Consider the following 19,422-nt stretch of genomic DNA (forward strand, 5'->3'; position numbering starts at 1 on the left):
TATCGATGATATCGGTAGTACAAGAGTAGATCTACCACGAGATCAAGGAGGCTAAACCCTAGAAGCTAGCCTATGGTATGATTGTTGTGTATGGAGTTGATTGCCTACGGACTACAACCCTCTGGTTTATATAGACACCGGATAGGGTTAGGGTTACACAGAGTCGGTTACAATGGTAGGAGATCTTGAATATCCGCATCACCAAGCTTGCCTTCCACGCCAAGGAAAGTCCCATCCGGACACGAGACGAAGTCTTCAATCTTGTATGTTCATAGTCCAGGAGTCCGGCTAAAGGTATAGTACGGCTACCCGAACACCCCCTAATCCAGGACTCCCTCAGTAGCTCCCGAACCAGGCTTCAATGACGACGAGTCCGGTGCGCAGATTGTTCGGCATTGCAAGGCGGGTTCTTCTCCAAATCTTGTGTACCTATAGGAATAATGTCCGATTTTTGTAATGTAGTGTTCCTCGGCTTCCACCCCCAATAATGGCCGTCTTCCACGTGTTAAACGAATGCGAAAAGCTGGGGCATTTTTACATCCACACCCCTAGCCGTATAAACGAGCCGCCTATTTAACGGGATGGGGATTTAGGTCCAAACCACATCTTCTCCTTTCCGCGAGTTATCATCAGAGCGCTTCCAGCAAAGGTCCATTCCAACATGACCAGCCGTCGCAGCTCCTCCCCTCGCCCCTCCGGTCCCAAGCCCGGGGACTAGGAGAGTTGCACAATCCCGCATAGCGAGTTAGTGTCGCTTCAGGCCAAGGGATTTCTCCCTCAGGCATACATGGTCCCGGTCCGAGCCGGTCTCGCCACCTACAATGGCGGAAAACAAGCGGAGAGCACCCCCAATCCTTTTAAAGGAGAGCGGGTGTGCCTGGTGCCCCGTTCTCAAAAGGGTTCTATATACCAAGTGGGCAGAGCCGAAGTATGGCGCATCGCCGGGACCGGATACCTATCCGGAACCCCAAAGAAGGCGTCCGAGGACTGGCCTTCGGAATGGTTTTATATAGATGACGTCCCGCTACCGGACCCTATCCGGGTCGGTCTCCCTGAGTTCAACAGTGCTCCATTGAAGAAACGCTTGAGCTGGCGTCCGTGGAGCTCTCAGAGAGAAAGTGACAGAGACGTCCTTTACCTAATGGGCCGGATAAGACTGTTGGCTCATTCCGGACTAACCATGATTGGAGTCATGGCCGCATGCATTATGCGGGGGGTGCAGTCGCTTCAATATAGAGGCCACCCCATGTGGGATTTCAACGGGGAGGATGACGCCACACGTTATGGTCGTAAGGGGCCGGCCTCAGCCGCCGCCTTAGTAAAGATCTTATCCTCTTTGTACAAGGGAGAAAAGGAGGAATTCCTCCCCGTCAACCCGCGGGCCGGATTCAGTATGTATGATCCTGCAAGTTGGGTAAGTGAACAATTGCGCTTGCCCGTTTGTTTTATACTCCTGTAGTTAGAAAGGTAGTCTAACGACTTCGATGTAGGAACTGCGACAGGAGGTAAAGGATATAAGCAGCCGCCCTCCACAGCCCGAGGACCCAGAACGGTCCCTCAATCCGGACTCCGAAGAGGATCCGGACATATCGGTGGAGCTTATCGACGGAGTGTTCCATCAGCTAAGCAAGGACAATACCTTGGTAGCCATTACGGTGGATTACCCAGGGTTAATCCCGGCCTCCCAGGTGACAGAAACCAGAGTCTCATTCCCTTGAGAGATATTCCACTCTCACGTATTCCGGTGTTTCTGATGACAACCGTGTTTTGCAGGGGAGATTTCCGAGGCAGGAGGCCGAACCTCCGGCAGCTAGCCAACGAGGGGCCGCAGGATCCCGTGGGGCAAAAAGGAATGCAGTCCAGACTAAGATGCCGGCGCAAAGGTATAGCGCGCCCTCTGTTTCCCTGGTGTTATTCTGTTAGGGCATATTAATGTTCGTGCTATCTTCAGAACGAAGAGACCTCGCCGGACTACATCCGGAGAGGTTGCCAATCACGCCCCCACCAACCAGGCTCCAACGTCTGGCCAGGAAGCGGAGGCGAGCACAAGGCGCGCACCGGACGCTCCTCCGACAGAGGATGCAGACAGGCTGTCTGCCACAAATTCTAAAGTGGAGAGTGCCATGAACCACAGGCGTCGTCGGACAGTTCTACGCGGCGCTTGTTTCTCCCTAGAGGCTTTAGATGCCTTTAATTCGGGAGATGCGTACCTCCATGCCGCTCAAAATGGTTTAGCCAGAGCCACGGAGCAGTATGTAAAAGACATACGGGTAAGAAAATTTTGGTCAAATATAGGTATACCAGTAGCCCCCGAGACTTGAAACAGTTAGAACAACTGATTTAAGGATCATTTAATAAGCAGGTTCTTACAGAGAAGAATACCGTACTGTCCCAGGAGCTGGAAAAGTGCAAGGCCCAACTAGAGGCCGCACTAGCCGCAGCAGGGGAGCCCAAAGAGACCCCCCCAGGTAAGATACGCTTCGAAAGATTAGTATTGTGCGGTGTGGGTGCAAATCTGACAAATCATGTTGCAGATGGCGCCGGACTCGATCTGGAAAAGCAACAACTCTTACGCCGGCTAAAGGATGGTGAGAGTATGTTGACAAAGGTGAGGCGAGAGAAGAATGATCTTCGGGATGCCAACACCAGGCTGGACGTCGAACTTAAAGATGTTTGTGGCCAGTTGTCGGACTCCACGAGGGAGAATCAACGGCTTCGACGCGGCATATTCAGTAAGTGCTTGAACGAACATTGAAAAAAAAAGAGTTCGGCAAGGAAGTCGACTAACAGAGTAATGTTTGTAGGTATGCTCATAGGTCGTCCTGCAGAGGAAATGCCCGGTTCTACGGGTGACCTTCTTCCCGAACTCATGCAACTGCACGAGCGAATTCGGCAGGCGATGCGAGGTGTTGCCCAAGCCTTATGGCCTGCCCACTCCATGCCCGAGGGCCTTGGAGAGATTGCAGAGAAGCTGAAGGGAGCTCGGCGGCGCTTCAGGTTGTGGAAGATATCGGCCTGCCGACAAGGCGCTAGGGAAGCCTGGGCCATGGTGAAGACCCGTTTTACGAAGTCTGACCCAAACCACATGGCCGAGGTCGGACCAGTGGGGCCTGACGGGAAGGAGATCCCTGTGAGCTTAGTGTACGGCCAAGTAGAGTTGGCCGCGAAGTATTCCCAGCAGGACTGTAAATTAGACAGCCTGTTAGATGGTATAGAAGAGGAATACAATCAGTCAGAATGACTATATAATTTTGAATTGACATGTGTAATGCCTTCTAGCCGGATTGTAGATCGTTTGTCGTTGCCGACCTTTTCGCTTCAACCTCGGGACCTGACGGTCCGGAGTGTGTCCAAATACCATAGCGGTTATATAAGAATCTTGGTATGCCTGGAGACCAGGCGTAGGGTTCATTAATGCTTTATCAGACAAGTGCCCAACTAGTTATGTTATATTACATGGTTAGTAAGAAACATCTTCCAGAGAGAATAGTTCCGTTAGGGGTTCCTTTCGCTGGGAGGCATGCCCTAAAGTGCATGGTTAGTAAAAAGACGCAGAAAAAGCATCTGGGGGCGCATAAAATGAGTAAAAAGATCATCTTTTATCTCACCAACCGAATATTCCCTTAAGAACGCTAGCTTTCGGCTTCACCTAGTCTGAGGTACACATTCGGCTGACCCGGTAGTAACAATCGCAGAGGTGCTCCCTTTACCGCCTAGACGAACAATTGGGAACCTAGGGGTAAGCACAGGAGCCAGGCAACCCAGCTTGGCCAAAACTTAAGTCATATCGATGCATATAATGGTGAAGAAAAAGGTACATGCGGAAGTTTGACGCATGTGTTGGGCGTGAAGCCCGTATAAATAAGCTTCTGTTAAAGAAGCCCCCAGGTTTAATGAGCGCGAGTGGCGCATCACTAGATGAGCCTTTAAGGGCTATAAAATAAAAGAGGGGAAGGAGAGAAATGTAAGACAGAAAAATGCAAAAAATGGACAGAGGAAGGAGACGAACACAGAGTCCGGCGCTAGGCATAGAATCTTCGGAGACGGGTGGCGTTCCACGGGTTCGGCTCGAGTCGGTTATCCGACGCATCTCGCAGGCGGTACGCCCCGCCAGTCAGGACTTGGTCGATTATGAATGGACCTTCCCACTTGGGCTTGAGTTTGTCCTTTTTCTTATCCGGCAGGCGTAGAACTAGTTCGCCAACATTGTAATTTTTGGCCCGTACTTCTCTGCTTTGATATCTTCGGGCCTGCTGTTGATAAAATGCGGAATGGGCTTTTTCCACGTCACGCTCCTCCTCCAGGGCGTCCAAGTTGTCCTGCCGATCGAGCTCGGCTTCTCTTTCTTCGTACATGCGGACTCTAGGTGAGTCATGAATTATGTCGCAGGGCAGAACTGCCTCTGCGCCGTACACCATAAAAAATGGTGTGTATCCGGTGGTGCGATTTGGCGTGGTCCGCAGCCCCCATAGCACGGAGTTGAGCTCCTCTACCCAGTGCGTGTTAGATTCCTTGAGGGACCGCACCAGTCTGGGTTTAATGCCGCTCATGATAAGACCATTTGCACGTTCGACCTGGCCGTTGGTTTGTGGGTGATAGACGGAAGCATAATCGAGCTTGATGCCCATGTTTTTGCACCAGAGTTTTACCTCGTCGGTGGTAAAGTTTGTACCGTTATCGGTTATGATGCTGTGGGGGACGCCATAACGGTGTACAACCCCGGATATGAAGTCTATCACAGGTCCGGATTCGGCCGTTTTAACAGGCTTGGCTTCTATCCATTTGGTGAATTTATCCACCATGACCAGTAAGTATTTTTTCCTATCGGTCCCACCTTTAAGGGGTCCGACCATGTCAAGCCCCCAGACCGCAAAAGGCCAGGTGATGGGTATAGTTTGGAGTGTGGTGGGTGGCATATGGCTTTGGTTGGCAAAAAGTTGGCAACCAGCGCATCGTTGGACTAGGTCCTGAGCGTCTGCCCAGGCCGTCGGCCAATAAAAGCTTGTACGGAAAGCCTTGCTAACAAGGGACCGAGTAGCGGCGTGGTGACCACCGAGTCTGGCATGAATTTCAGCCAGAAGGTTCCGCCCTTCCTCTTCGGAGATGCACCTTTGAAGGACTCCGGTAGTGCTTTTCTTATAAAGCTCTCCCTCATGGACTCTATATGCTTTAGATCGCCGCACTATGCAGCGGGCCTCGTTTTGGTCCTCCGAGAGTTCCTGCCTAGTAAGATAGGCTAGGAATGGTTCTGTCCATGGGGCGATGACCGCCATTATTAGGTGGGCGGAAGGTGTAATTTCATTGGCAGAGCCTCCAATTGTGTCAGATTGTTCGGCGTCGAGTGGTGCGGCTGGGTTTGGGCTGTTATTTGCGGGTTCCCCCTCCCATGCTACGGATGGCTTGAACAATCTTTCCAAAAAGATGTTGGGGGGGACTGCATTGCGTTTTGCTCCGATGCGTGCCAGGACGTCCGCTGCTTGATTGTTTTCTCAGGCTATATGGTGAAACTCCAGCCCTTCGAACCGAGCTGACATTTTTAGGATGGCGTTGCGGTAAGCTGCCATTTTTGGGTCCTTGGCGTTGAAGTCTCCATTTATTTGGGATATCGCGAGGTTTGAATCCCCGTGTACCTCTAGGCGCTGGATACCCATGGATACTGCTATCCGGAGACCATGTAGGAGGGCCTCATATTCGGCTGCATTGTTGGAATCCATGTACATGATTTGGAGCACATATTGGACTGTGTCTCCTGTGGGGGACGTCAGGACGACGCCAGCCCCCAGTCCGGCCAACATTTTGGAGCCGTCGAAATGCATAATCCAGTTTGAATATGTGTCGTACTCTTTAGGGAGCTCGGCCTCCGTCCATTCTGTGACAAAGTCGGCCAAAACTTGCGATTTAATAGCTTGCCATGGCTTATAGGTTATATCGAACGGGAGAAGCTCGATGGCCCATTTTGCAATCCGGCCCGTTGCGTCGCGGTTGTTGATAATATCGTTGAGTGGTACTTTCGAGGCTACTGTTATGGAACACTCTTGAAAGTAGTGTCGTAGCTTCTGGGATGCCATGAATACCGCGTATGCAATCTTTTGATAATGCAGGTACCGTGATTCGCATGGAGTGTGGACAGTGGATACGTAGTAGACCGGCCTTTGAAGGGGGAATTTGTGTCCATCTGTTTCCCGCTCGACAACGAGCACTGCGCTGACAACTTGATGTGTTGCTGCAATGTACAATAACATTGGTTCGCCGGTGTTCGGCGCGGCCAGGACTGGGTTTGTTGCCAATATGGCTTTTATTTCATCAAGTCCGGCCGTGGCGGCCTCCGTCCACTCGAAGTGTTCGGTGCGCCGAAGGAGGCGATAGAGGGGTAGTGCCTTTTCTCCCAAGCGGGAGATGAAGCGGCTTAAAGCCGCCACGCATCCGGTTAATTTTTGTATTTGTTTGAGGTCCTTTGGGATATCCAATTGTGACAAAGCTCGGATCTTGGCTGGATTTGCTTCAATTCCTCTACCGGATACAATGAAGCCCAAGAGCTTTCCGGCTGGAACGCCGAAGACGCATTTTTCCGGGTTGAGCTTGATGTCATATTTTCGGAGGTTATCGAATGTAAGCCTCAAGTCGTCTACTAGAGATTCGACATGTCTTGATTTGACGACCACATCATCAACATACGCCTCCACTGTTTTGCCGATCTGATTTGCCAGACATATCTGGATCATGCGCTGATATGTTGCGCCGGCGTTTTTCAGCCCAAAGGGCATTGTGTTGAAGCAGAATGGGCCGTATGGTGTGATGAATGCTGTTGCGGCTTGGTCTGATTCTGCCATCTTGATTTGATGGTATCCGGAGTATGCGTCGAGGAAACACAACGAGTCGTGTCCTGTAGTGGCATCTATAATTTGATCGATACGGGGGAGGGGGAAGGGATCCTTTGGGCAAGCCTTGTTGAGGTCTTTAAAATCGACACACAGGCGCCAGGATTTGTCCTTCTTTGGTACCATCACCAAGTTTGCTAGCCAGTCCGGATGTTTTATGTCTCTAATGAATCCGGCCTCCAATAGCTTGGCTAGCTCCTCTCCCATAGCCTGTCTCTTGGGTTCAGAAAAACGCCGAAGGGTTTGTTTGACAGGTTTGAATCCTTTTAGGGTATTTAAGCTGTGTTCGGCCATCCTGCGTGGGATCCCTGGCATGTCTGAAGGGTGCCAGGCGAAAATGTCCCAGTTCTCTCGTAGGAACTCTTGCAGTGCGGTGTCTACATCAGGGTTCAGTCGTGCCCCAATGGAAGCTGTTTTATTGGGGTCCGTTGGATGGACCTGGAATTTGACTATTTCGTCAGCTGGCTTGAAGGATGTGGATTTGGATCTCTTATCGAGTATCACATCATGCCTATTAACCACGGAGCGCAGCGCAGTCAGTTCCTCGGCCGCTAAGGCTTCGGATAGTGCCTCAAGGGCCAATGCGGCCGTCTTGTTTTCGGCGCGGAGTGCTACGTCAGGATCACTAGCTAGAGTGATAATTCTGTTCGGCCCGGGCATCTTAAGCTTCATGTACCCGTAATGGGGTATTGCTTGGAAGATTGAGAATGCTTCCCGTCCCAGTAAAGCGTGATATCCTCTTTTGAACGGGGCCACCTGAAACGTGACTTCTTCAGACCTGTAATTATCCGGCGTGCCGAACACCACATCTAGTGCGATTTTTCCTGTGCAGCGCGCTTCCCGACTGGGATTGCGTCTCCCTCGCGGCAATCCTTTATCCTGTTCATAACCAGGAGGAATCTGGCCTAGTAATGATGTACTGTTTCCTCGGGCCTCTGCCTGATTTGGGAGAGATCGCTTATGTTCGGGTGGGAGGGTGCCGTTGAATCTGAAACCTCACCCAATCCAAGATTCGGAGGCCGAAGAGTTTCCGAACTCTAAAGTTCGGGTTCTTGGATGTTGTCCAACGAATCTAGCCCGTTGCCTGATCCTAAGCTCAGGTCTTGAGTTACATCCTCCTCTCCGCGGGTATCCGGCTTGGAGGAGTCGGGAATTCGGACGTAGCTAGTCCTTAAAATAGATGAAGGGTCGCCGCACTGCGCCTCTACCACGGCAACGTGGTGGGTGACTTGGGGAGAGTTAATTTCTCTTAGGTCGGGTTTAAGCCCAACCTGGTCGTAATCCGTAGCGACCCCTAGGGCGGGATGCGATCCAAGAGCTCGTTTATAGAAGAGAGCTCCATTGGATCTAGCTGCTCGACGAGCTCCGAGCTGACGTGTAGGTTGCTTTTGATGACCCGAGAGGTCACCCTCGGCGCAATAGCCGAACAGGCGGTCATGAGGAAACCACCTAGCCGGAGGGTTTGGCCGACAGCCAAGGCTCCCTTAGCAACGGCGCCATCTTTAAAGACGGGAGGAGGCATCCTTCCTGATTGTGACGGCACAGAGGAACTCTCAATGAAAGCACCAATGTCGGTGTCAAAACCGGCGGATCTCGGGTAGTGGGTCCCGAACTATGCGTCAAGGCCGGATGGTAATAGGAGACAAGGGACACGATGTTTTTTACCCAGGTTCGGGCCCTCTCAATGGAGGTAATACCCTACTCCTGCTTGATTAATATCGATGATATCGGTAGTACAAGAGTAGATCTACCACGAGATCAAGGAGGCTAAACCCTAGAAGCTAGCCTATGGTATGATTGTTGTGTATGGAGTTGATTGCCTATGGACTACAACCCTCCGGTTTATATAGACACCGGATAGGGTTAGGGTTACACAGAGTCGGTTACAATGGTAGGAGATCTTGAATATCCGCATCGCCAAGCTTGCCTTCCACGCCAAGGAAAGTCCCATCCGGACACGAGATGAAGTCTTCAATCTTGTATCTTCATAGTCCAGGAGTCTGGCTGAAGGTATAGTCCGGCTACCCGAACACCCCCTAATCCAGGACTCCCTCACCCTTCATAGAGGGGGGTAGGGAATTTTAGAGGTGCCAAAGCTCAAAGAGGAAATTGAGAGATGTTTTTTTTGGGTGGCATGCCTTTCCTGTCAACAAAAACGATCAAGTAGTTCTCAATACTTTCCATGCTAGATATATCATAGGCGGTTCCCAAATAGAAAATAAAGTTTATTCATTTTTCCACCATACTTTCACAATCCACGGCTAACCGAATCCACAGGTGTCGTCCATACCAACACTTTCCTAGGAATTTATTATTTGACAACATAAAGTAAATTCATTTTTCATTTCAGGACTGGGCATCCCTAATACCTATGTCGTACTCTCATGCAATGACAAGTGAATAAACACTCATCTTGAGAATAACACATCTAGCATGGAAAAATATCAGCCACCACCTACTGTTTCATGAGCGGTACGAGCACACAAAAAGGAAATTTATTTTGAAGATTAGAGATGACACATACAAATTTGCTTAGAATGACACGAAAATACCGCATATAGGTAGGTATAGTGGACTCATATGGAAAAACTGGTTTAAGGATTTTGGATGCACAAGTAGTATTCCTACTTAGTACAAGCGAACGCTAGCAAAAAGATTGAGAAGCATCCAACCAAGAAACTCATAAGCGAGCATTAAGCATAACTGACACCGATATTGACTTTCGTGCTTGCATAGGGAATCACAAACCTTAACACCAATATTCTTACTAAAGAACAATTACTATTAACATGAGTCACATATTATATCATCATATCGCAAAACTATTACAAAGAATCAAGTTTATTATGTCCAATGATCTTCATGAAAGTTTTTATTATATCCCTCTTGAATATCTATCACTTTGGGACTAGTTTCATATGATGCCATTTCTTTTGACAAGCTCAAATAAATTTAAGTGAAGAACATGAGCATAAAAAATTTCATCTCTCAAAGTAATCTAACTAAAGCATGAGAGTGAATGACAAACTACTCCAGAAAGATATAAGTGAAGATCAAACGAGTAGTTAAGTAAATGGGTAGCTATTTGAGGACTCTCTCTTATTTAAAAACTTTTAGATCTAAGTATTTTATTAAAAAAGCAAGCAAAACAAAACAAAATGACATTCGAAGAATAGCACAACTTATGTGAAGAAGCAAAAACTTAGTCTCAACCGATACTAATTAATAATTGTTGAAGAAGAAAGGTGGGATGCCTACTGGGGCATCCCCAGGCTTAGATGCTTGAGAATTCTTGAAATGTTGATTTAGGATGCCTTGGGCATCCCCAAGCTTGAGCTTTTTTGTCTCCTTAATTCCTCTCATATCATGGTTTTCCCTCAATCTCAAAAACTTCACCCATACAAAACTCAACAAGAACTCGTGAGATAAGTTAGTATAAATCAATGCACAACCTTATCATTCTCTACTGTAGAAAATTACTAAAATTATTATTTAACATTGCATACTAAATGCCACTGAATTTTTAATACTCCTATCCTCAAATAGAATCATTAAACAAGCAAACATATGCAAACCATGCAAACATAACAGCAATCTGTCTAAACAGGACAGTTTGTAAAGGATTCACGAGGAACCATACTTCCCTAACTCAAAACATTTATGAACAATTACCACATTGTAGAAACTTTATTACAGCTTATTGTGCAAAAAGTTTCAAAATTTTATCACATTCTGAATTTTCTGGAGAATTTTTGCAACAGCGATAAACTTTCTGTTTTCAAACAGCCACAGATAGACTTGTAAAATAAGCATGGCAGAGGCGATACTTGACATTTTTATTGAAATGAAAGACGCAAAACATTATTATAAATAACAGCAAGCAAACCCTAACAAAATAAAATGACTCTCTGAGCAAAACTCATATCATGCGACGAATGAAAATATAGCTCCAAGTATGGTTACCGATAATGTTGGAGACGAAAGAGGGGATGCCTTCCGAGGCATCCCCAAGCTTAGTTGCTTGGATCTTCCTTGAATATTACCTTGGGGGTGCCTTGGGCATCCCCAAGATTAGGGTCTTGTCACTCCTTATTCTCCTCATATCGATATCTCACCCAAAACTTGAAAACTTCAATGGCACAAAACTTAACGGAACTTCGTGAGATAGGTTAGTATGATAAAGAAAAATCGTTCACTTTGGTACTGTCAAATACAAGATTCATAATTGTTCTCACACAATTACTACAATACCTTATCATTTCCACAATTTATATTGAGCAATATAAGCCATAGAAACTAGGAAACAAGCAAACTATGCATTGAAAAAAGAATTTGTCAAAAACAGAACAGTCTGTAATAATCTGGAAAACAACCATACTTCTGCTACTCCAAAAATTCTGAAAATTAGGAAAACATAGGGAATTTGTATATGTAACTTTTAAAAAATTCAGATCAAAAAGTACCTTCCAGTGAATTTTCAAAATTCCTGGACTGAGCACAAAAGTTTCTGTTTTTGCACAGATTCAAGTCAACTATCATCCACACTATCCAAAAGGCTTTACTTGGCACTTTATTGAAACAAAAGCAGTAAAACATGATTACTATAGTACCATAATCATGTTAACACACAAAAACTGTAGGTAAAAGTGTTGGGTTGTCTCCCAACAAGCGCTTTTCTTTAATACCTTTTATCTAGGCATGATGATTTCAATGATGCTCGCATAAAAGATAAGAATTGAAACATGAAGAGAGCATCACGAAGAAAATGACTAGAACATTTAAGTCTAATCCACTTCCTATGCATTGATATTTTTGTGAGCAAACAACTTATGGGAACAAGAATCAACTAGCATAGGAAGGCAAAACAAGTGTAACTTCAAGATTTTCAACACATAGAGAGGAAACTTGATATTATTGAGATATGTAGAATCACATGTTCCTCTCCCATAATAATTTTCAGTGGCATCATGAATGAATTCAACAATATAACTATCACATAAAGCAATCTTTTCATGATCCACAGGCATAGAAATTTTCTTATGCTCCACATACGCAAATTTGTTCCCATCAATAGTGGTGGGAGAAAACTCAACAAAATAACTATCATGAGATTAAAAATTAAAAATCATGACGAGAAGTTTCATGATTATCATTATTCTTTATAGCAAACATGTCATCACCATAATCATCATAGATAGCAACTTTATTCTCATAATCAATTGAAATCTCTTCCAAAATAGTGGATTCATCACTAAATAAAGTCATGACCTCTCCAAATCCACTTTCATCATTGTGATAAGATTCAACACCCTCCAAACTAGTGGGATCATTACCTAGAGTTGACACTCTTCCAAACCCACATTCATCATTGTAATCAACATAAATAGGAGCATTCTACCATTATAACAAATTTGCACATCAAAACATGGGGGAATAAAAATATCATCTTAATCAAACATAGCATCCCCAAGCTTATGGCTTTGCATATCACTAGCATCATGGATGTTAAATGAATTCATACTAGCAACATTGCAATCATGCTCATCATTCATGGATTCTATGCCAAACATTTCATAGCATTCTTCTTCTAACAATTGAGCACAATTTTCCTTTCCATCATTTTCATGAAAGACATTATAAAGACAAATAATATGAGGCAACCTCAATTCCATTTTTTGTAATTTTCTTTTTATAAACCAAACTAGTGATAAAACAAGAAACTAAAAGATTCGATAGCAAGATCTAAAGATATACCTTCAAGCACTCACCTCCCCGACAACGGCGCCAGAAAAGATCTTGATGTCTACTACACAACTTTATTCTTGTAGACTCGTGTTGGGCCTCCAAGCGCAGAGTTTTGTAGGACAATAGCAATTTTCCCTCAAGTGGATGACCTAAGGTTTATCAATCCATGGGAGGTGTAGGATGAAGATGGTCTCTCTCAAACAACCCTGCAATGAAATAACAAAGAGTCTCTTCTGTCCCCAACACACCAAATACAATGGTAATTTCTATAGGTGCACTAGTTCGGCGAAGAGATGGTGATACAAGTGTAGTAATGATAGTAGATATTGATTTTGTGATAGTGACAATGAAAAACAGCAAGGTAGCATGTAACAAAAGTGAGCACAAACGGTATTGCAATGCTTGAAAACAAGGCCTAGGGTCCATACTTTCGCTAGTGCAATCTCTCGACAATGCTAATCTAATTGCATCATATAACCATCCCTCAAAGTGAGATGAAGAATCGCTCCAAAGTTCTTATCTAGCGGAGAACATAAGAAGAAGTTGTTTGTAGCTATTCTTTCCAATTGATCTATCCAATAGTTCGTACTAAAATAACACCAAGTTATTCTTTTCGATCGATCTATCAAGAGTTTGTCCTAAAATAACACTGATCTATTCTTTCCAATCGATCTATCAAGAGTTCGTACTAAAATAACACCAAAACAAATTGAGCATTATAATACTCAATCCAATAGAAAGAACCTCAAAGAGTGCCCCAAGATTTCTACCAGAGAAACAAAAGACGAGAACGTGCATCAACCCATATGCATAGATTACCCCAATGTCACCTCAGGAATCCGCGTGTTAAGTGACAAAACATATCTCAAGTGAATCAATATAATACCCCATTGTCACCATGAGTATTCATATGCAAGACATATATCAAGTGCTTTAAAATCCATAAAAGTATTAAATCCTATAAAATGAAATTTCAAAGGGAAAACACCATATGATCCGACTATATTAACAAAGCCCATGATACATCAAGATTGTGACATCTCAAGAACACAAGAGAGAGAGAGTTTAAACACATAGCTACTAGTACAAACCCTCATCCCCGAGGGTGGACTACTCCCTCATCATCATCGTGGCCGCCGGGATGATGAAGATGGCCACCGGTGATGATTTCCCCCTCCGGCAGGGTGCCGGAACGGGGTCTAGATTGGTTTTTCGTGGCTACAAAGGCTTGCGGCGGTGGAACTTCTAATCTAAGGTTACCCTCGGGGTTTTTGGAATATTTGGGAATTTATAGGGTGAAGAGGCGGTGTGGGAGGCCACCGAGGTGGGCACAACCCACCAGGGCGCGCCTGGGCCTCCAGGGCACCCAGGTGAGTTGTGCCCCCCTCGGGGCACCCCTCTGGTACTTCTGTAACCCATTGATACGTCCATTTTGCATCATGCTTTTATATCGATATTTATTGCATTATGGGCTATTATTACACATTATGTCACAATACTTATGCCTATTCTCTCTTATTTTACAAGGTTTACATAAAGAGGGAGAATGCCGGCAGCTGGAATTCTAGGCTGGAAAAGGAGCAAATATTAGAGACCTATTCTTCACATCTCCAAAAGTCCTGCAACTTCGTGGAAGTTATTTCCAGAATATATGAAAAATACTGAGCGCAAGAAGTACCAGAGGGGGGCCACCCACCAGCCACGAGGGTGGAGGGCGCGCCCTACCCCCTGGGTGCGCCCCCTACCTCATGGGCCCCCTGGTGGCCCTCCGATGCCCATCTTCTGCTATATGGAGTCTTTCGTCGAGGAAAAAATCATAAGCAAACTTTCGGGACGAGACTTCGCCACCACAAGGCGGAACCTTGGCAGAACCAATCTAGGGCTCCGGCGGAGCTGTTCTGCCGGGGACACTTCCCTCCGGGAGGGGGAAATCATCACCATCGTCATCACCAACGACCCTCTCATCAGGAGGGGTTCAATCTCCATCAACATCTTCACCAGCACCATCTCATCTCAAACCCTAGTTCATCTCTTGTATCCAATCTTTGTATCCAAACCTCAGATTGGTACCTGTGGGTTGCTAGTAGTGTTGATTACTCCTTGTAGTTGATGCTAGTTGGTTTACTTGGTGGAAGATCATATGTTCAGATCCATTATGTATATTAATACCCCTCTGATTATGAACATGAATATGCTTTGTGAGTAGTTACGTTTGTTCCTGAGGACATGGGAGAAGTCTTGCTATTAGTAGTCATGTGAATTTGGTACTCGTTTGATATTTTGATGAGATGTATGTTGTCATCCCTCTAGTGGTGTCATGTGAACATCGACTACATGAAACTTCACCATTGATTGGGCCCAGAGGGAGGCATTGGGAAGTAATAAGTAGATGATGGGTTGCTAGAGTGACAGAAGCTTAAACCCTAGTTTATGCGTTGCTTCGTAAGGGGCTGATTTGGATCCATATGTTTCATGCTATGGTTAGGTTTACCTTAATACTTCTGTTGTAGTTGCAGATGCTTGCAATGGGGGTTAATCATAAGTGGCATGCTTATCCAAGTAAGGACAGCACCCAAGCACCAGTCCACCCACATATAAAATTATCAAAGTGCCGAACGCGAATCATATGAACGTGATGAAAACTAGCTTGACGATAATTCCCATGTGTCCTCGGGAGCGCTTTCCTTCATATAAGAGTTTGTCCAGGCTTTTCCTTTGCTAAAAAAAGGATTGGGTCATCTTTCTACATCTTATTTACTATTACTTGCTACTCGTTACCAATTACCTTATCACAAAACTATCTGTTACCGATAATTTCAGTACTTGTAGAGAATACCTTACTGAAACTGCTTATCATTTCCTTCTGCTCCTTGTTGGGTACGACACTCTTACTTATCGAAAGGACTACTATAGATCCCCTATACTTGTGGGTCATCAAGACTCTTTTATAGCGCCGTTGCCGGGGAGTGAAGCGCCTTTGGTAGGTTCAATTTGGTATGGAAAAATTTATATACTGTGCTGAAATTTAGTGTGACTTGTTACTATGGAAAGTAATCCTTTGAGGGGCTTGTTCAGGGTATCTTCACCCCGACCGGTAGAGCAAATAGTTTCTCCTCAACCTACTGGACCTACTGAAAATGAAAATGTTTACTTCGAAATTCCTTCGGGTATGATAGAGAAACTTCTAGCTAATCCTTTTGTAGGAGATGGAACATTACATCCCGACTTACACTTAATCTATGTGGATGAAGTTTGTGGTTATTTAAGCTTGCATGTATGCCCGATGATGTTATCAAGAAGAAGGTTTTCGCTTTATCTTTAAAGGGAGATGCATTGAGATGGTATAGGCTATGTGATGATATGGGATCATGGTACTAAAGCGATTGAAATTGGAATTTCACCAGAAGTTTTATCCTATGCATCTTGTTCATCGTGATCGTAATTATATATATATGGATATATTTTTTGGCCTCACGAAGGAGAAAGCATCGCTCAAGCTTGGGGGGGGGCTTAAGTCAATGTTATATTCATGCCCCAATCATGAGCTCTCAAGAGAAATGATTATTCAAAAATTTTATGCTCGGCTTTCTGACAACAATCGCTCCATGCTCGATACTTCTTGTACTGGTTCCTTTACGATGAAGACTATTGAATTCAAATGGAATTTATTGGAGAGAATTAAACACAACTCTGAAGATTGGGATCTCGATGAAGGTAAGGAGTCAGGTATAACACCTAAGTTTGATTGTGTTAAATCTTTTATGAATACCGATGTTTTCCGTAAATTTAGCACTAAATATGGACTTGACTCTGAGATAGTAGCTTCTTTCCATGAATCCTTTGCTACTCATGTTGATCTCCCTAAGGAGAAGTGGTTCAAATATAATCCTCCCATTGAAACGAAAGTAGTTGCACCTATTAAAGTTAAAGAAAAAGTTATCACTTATGATGATCCTATTGTTCCCACTGCTTATGTTGAGAAACCACCTTTCCGTGTTAGAATAAATGATCATGCTAAAGCTTCAACTGTGGTTCGTAAAAGTAATATTAGAACTTATACACCTCCTGAGCAAGTTAAAGTTGAACCTAATATTGCTACTATTAAATATCTCTTCGCTGATAATATTGATGGGCATGTTATTTATTTCTGTGATGAGACTGCTAGAATGTCTAAACCTGGTGCTAAAGATAAACATAGACATGTGGTAGGCATGCATGTTATTTCTGTTAAAATAGGAGATCATTGTTATCATGGCTTGTGTGATATGGGTGCTAGTGCTAGTGAAATACCTATTTCCTTATACAAAGAAATTATGCATGATATTGTACCAGCTGAGATAGAAGATATCGATGTTACCATTAAGCTTGCTAATAGAGATACTATTTCACCAATTGGGATTGTTAGAGACGTTGAAGTCTTGTGTGGGAAGGCTAAATATCCTGTTGATTTCCTTGTTCTTGGTTCCCCTCCAGATAGCTTTTGTCCCATTATATTTGGCAGACCCTTCTTGAATACTGTTAATGCTAAGATAGATTGCAAGAAGGATGTTGTTACTACTGGTTTGGGTGATATGTCTCATGAGTTTAATTTTTCTAAATTTCATAGACAACCCCGTGATGAAGAATTGCCTAGCAAAGAGGAAATTATTGGTCTTGCTTCTATTGTTGTGCCTCCTGATCATCCTTTAGAACAATATTTGCTAGACCATGAGAATGATATGTTTATGAACGAAAGAAGGGAAATAGATGAAGTATTCTTTAAATAGGGACCTATTCTGAAACACAATTTGCCTGTTGAAATCCTAGGGGATCCTCCTCCACCCAAGGGTGATCCCGTGTTTGAGCTTAAACCATTACCTGATTCTCTTAAATATGCTTATCTTAATGAAAAGAAGATATATACTGTTATTATTAGTGCTAACCTTTCAGAGCATGAAGAAGAAAAATTATTGAAAACTCTAAAGAAGCACCGTGCTGCTATTGGATATACTCTTGATGTTCTTAAGGGCATTAGTCCCACTCTATGTCAACACAAAATAAATTTGGAGAAAGACGCCAAACCAGTTATTGATCACCAACGACGGCTGAATCCCAAGATGAAAGAAGTGGTAAGAAAGGAAATATTAAAGCTCCTTGAGGCAGGTACAATCTATCCCATTGCTGATAGTCAGCGGGCAAGTCTTGTCCGTTGTGTCCCTAGGAAGGGAGGTATTACTGTTGTTCCTAAAGATAAAGATGAATTGATTCCGTAAATAATTATTATAGGTTATAGGATAGTAATTGATTTCCGCAAATTAAATAAGGCTACTAAAAAAGATCATTACCCCTTACCTTTCATTGATCAAATGCTAGAAAGATTATCCAAACACACACATTTTTGCTTTCTAGATGGTTACTGTGGTTTCTCTCAAATACCTGTGTCAGCTGATGATCAAGCAAAGACCATTACTTGCCCTTTCGGTATTTTTGCTTATAGACGTATGCCTTTTGGTTTATTTAATGCACCTGCTACCTTTCAAAGATGCATGATGGCTATATTTTCTGACTTTTGTGAAAAGATATGTGAGGTTTTCATGGACGATTTCTCCGTTTATGGATCCTCTTTTAATGATTGCTTGAGCAACCTTGATCGAGTTTTGCAGAGATATGAAGAAACTAATCTTGTTCTGAATTGGGAGAAATGCCACTTTATGGTTAATGAAGGTATTGTCTTGGGGCATAAAATTTCTGAAAGAGGCATTGAAGTTGATAAATCTAAAGTTGATGCTATTGAAAAGATGCCATGTCCCAAGGACATTAAAGGTATAAGAAGCTTCCTCAGTCACACCGATTTTTATAGGAGGTTCATTAAGGACCTCTCAAAAATTTCTCGGCCTCTGACTAACCTATTACAAAAAGATATTCCTTTTGTCTTTGATGATGATTGTGTAGAAGCATTTGAAATACTTAAGTAAGCATTAATTTCTGCACCTATTGTTCAGCCACCTGATTGGAATTTACCCTTTAAAATTATGTGTGATGCTAGTGATTATGTTGTAGGTGTTGTTCTCGGACAAAGAGTTGATAAGAAATTGAATGTTATACAGTATGCTAGTAAAACTCTAGAGAATGCCCAGAGTAATTATGCTACCACTGAAAAGGAATTCTTAGCAGTTGTATTTGCTTGTGATAAGTTCAGACCTTATATTGTTGATTCTAAAGTAACTATTCACACTGATCATGCTACTATTAAATACCTTATGGAAAAGAAAGATGCTAAACCTAGACTTATTAGATGGGTTCTCCTACTACAAGAATTTGACTTGCATATTATTGATAGAAAGGGAGCTGAGAACCCCGTTGCAGACAACTTGTCTAGGTTATAAAATGTTCTTGATGACCCACTACCTATTGATGATAGCTTTCCTGATGAACAATTAAATGTCATAAATGCTTCTCGGACTGCTCCATGGTATGTTGATTATGCTAATTATATTGTTGCTAAATTTATACCACCTAGTTTCACATACCAGCAAAAGAAAAGGTTCTTGTATGATTTAAGGCATTACTTTTGGGATGACCCACATCTTTATAAAGAAGGAGTAGATGGTGTTATTAGACACTGTGTACCTGAGCATGAACAGGAATAGATCCTATGCAAGTGTCACTCTGAAGCTTATGGAGGACACCATGCTGGAGATAGAACTGCACATAAGGTATTGCAATCCGGTTTTTATTGGCCTACTCTCTTCAAGCCTGCCCGTAAGTTTGTCTTGTCTTGTGATAAATGTCAAAGAATCAGTAATATTAGTAGACATTA

Source organism: Triticum urartu, chromosome 7A (genome assembly GCF_056163025.1).
Source record: "Triticum urartu cultivar PI428250 chromosome 7A, HENAU_Tu73, whole genome shotgun sequence".
Lineage (NCBI taxonomy): Eukaryota > Viridiplantae > Streptophyta > Magnoliopsida > Poales > Poaceae > Triticum > Triticum urartu.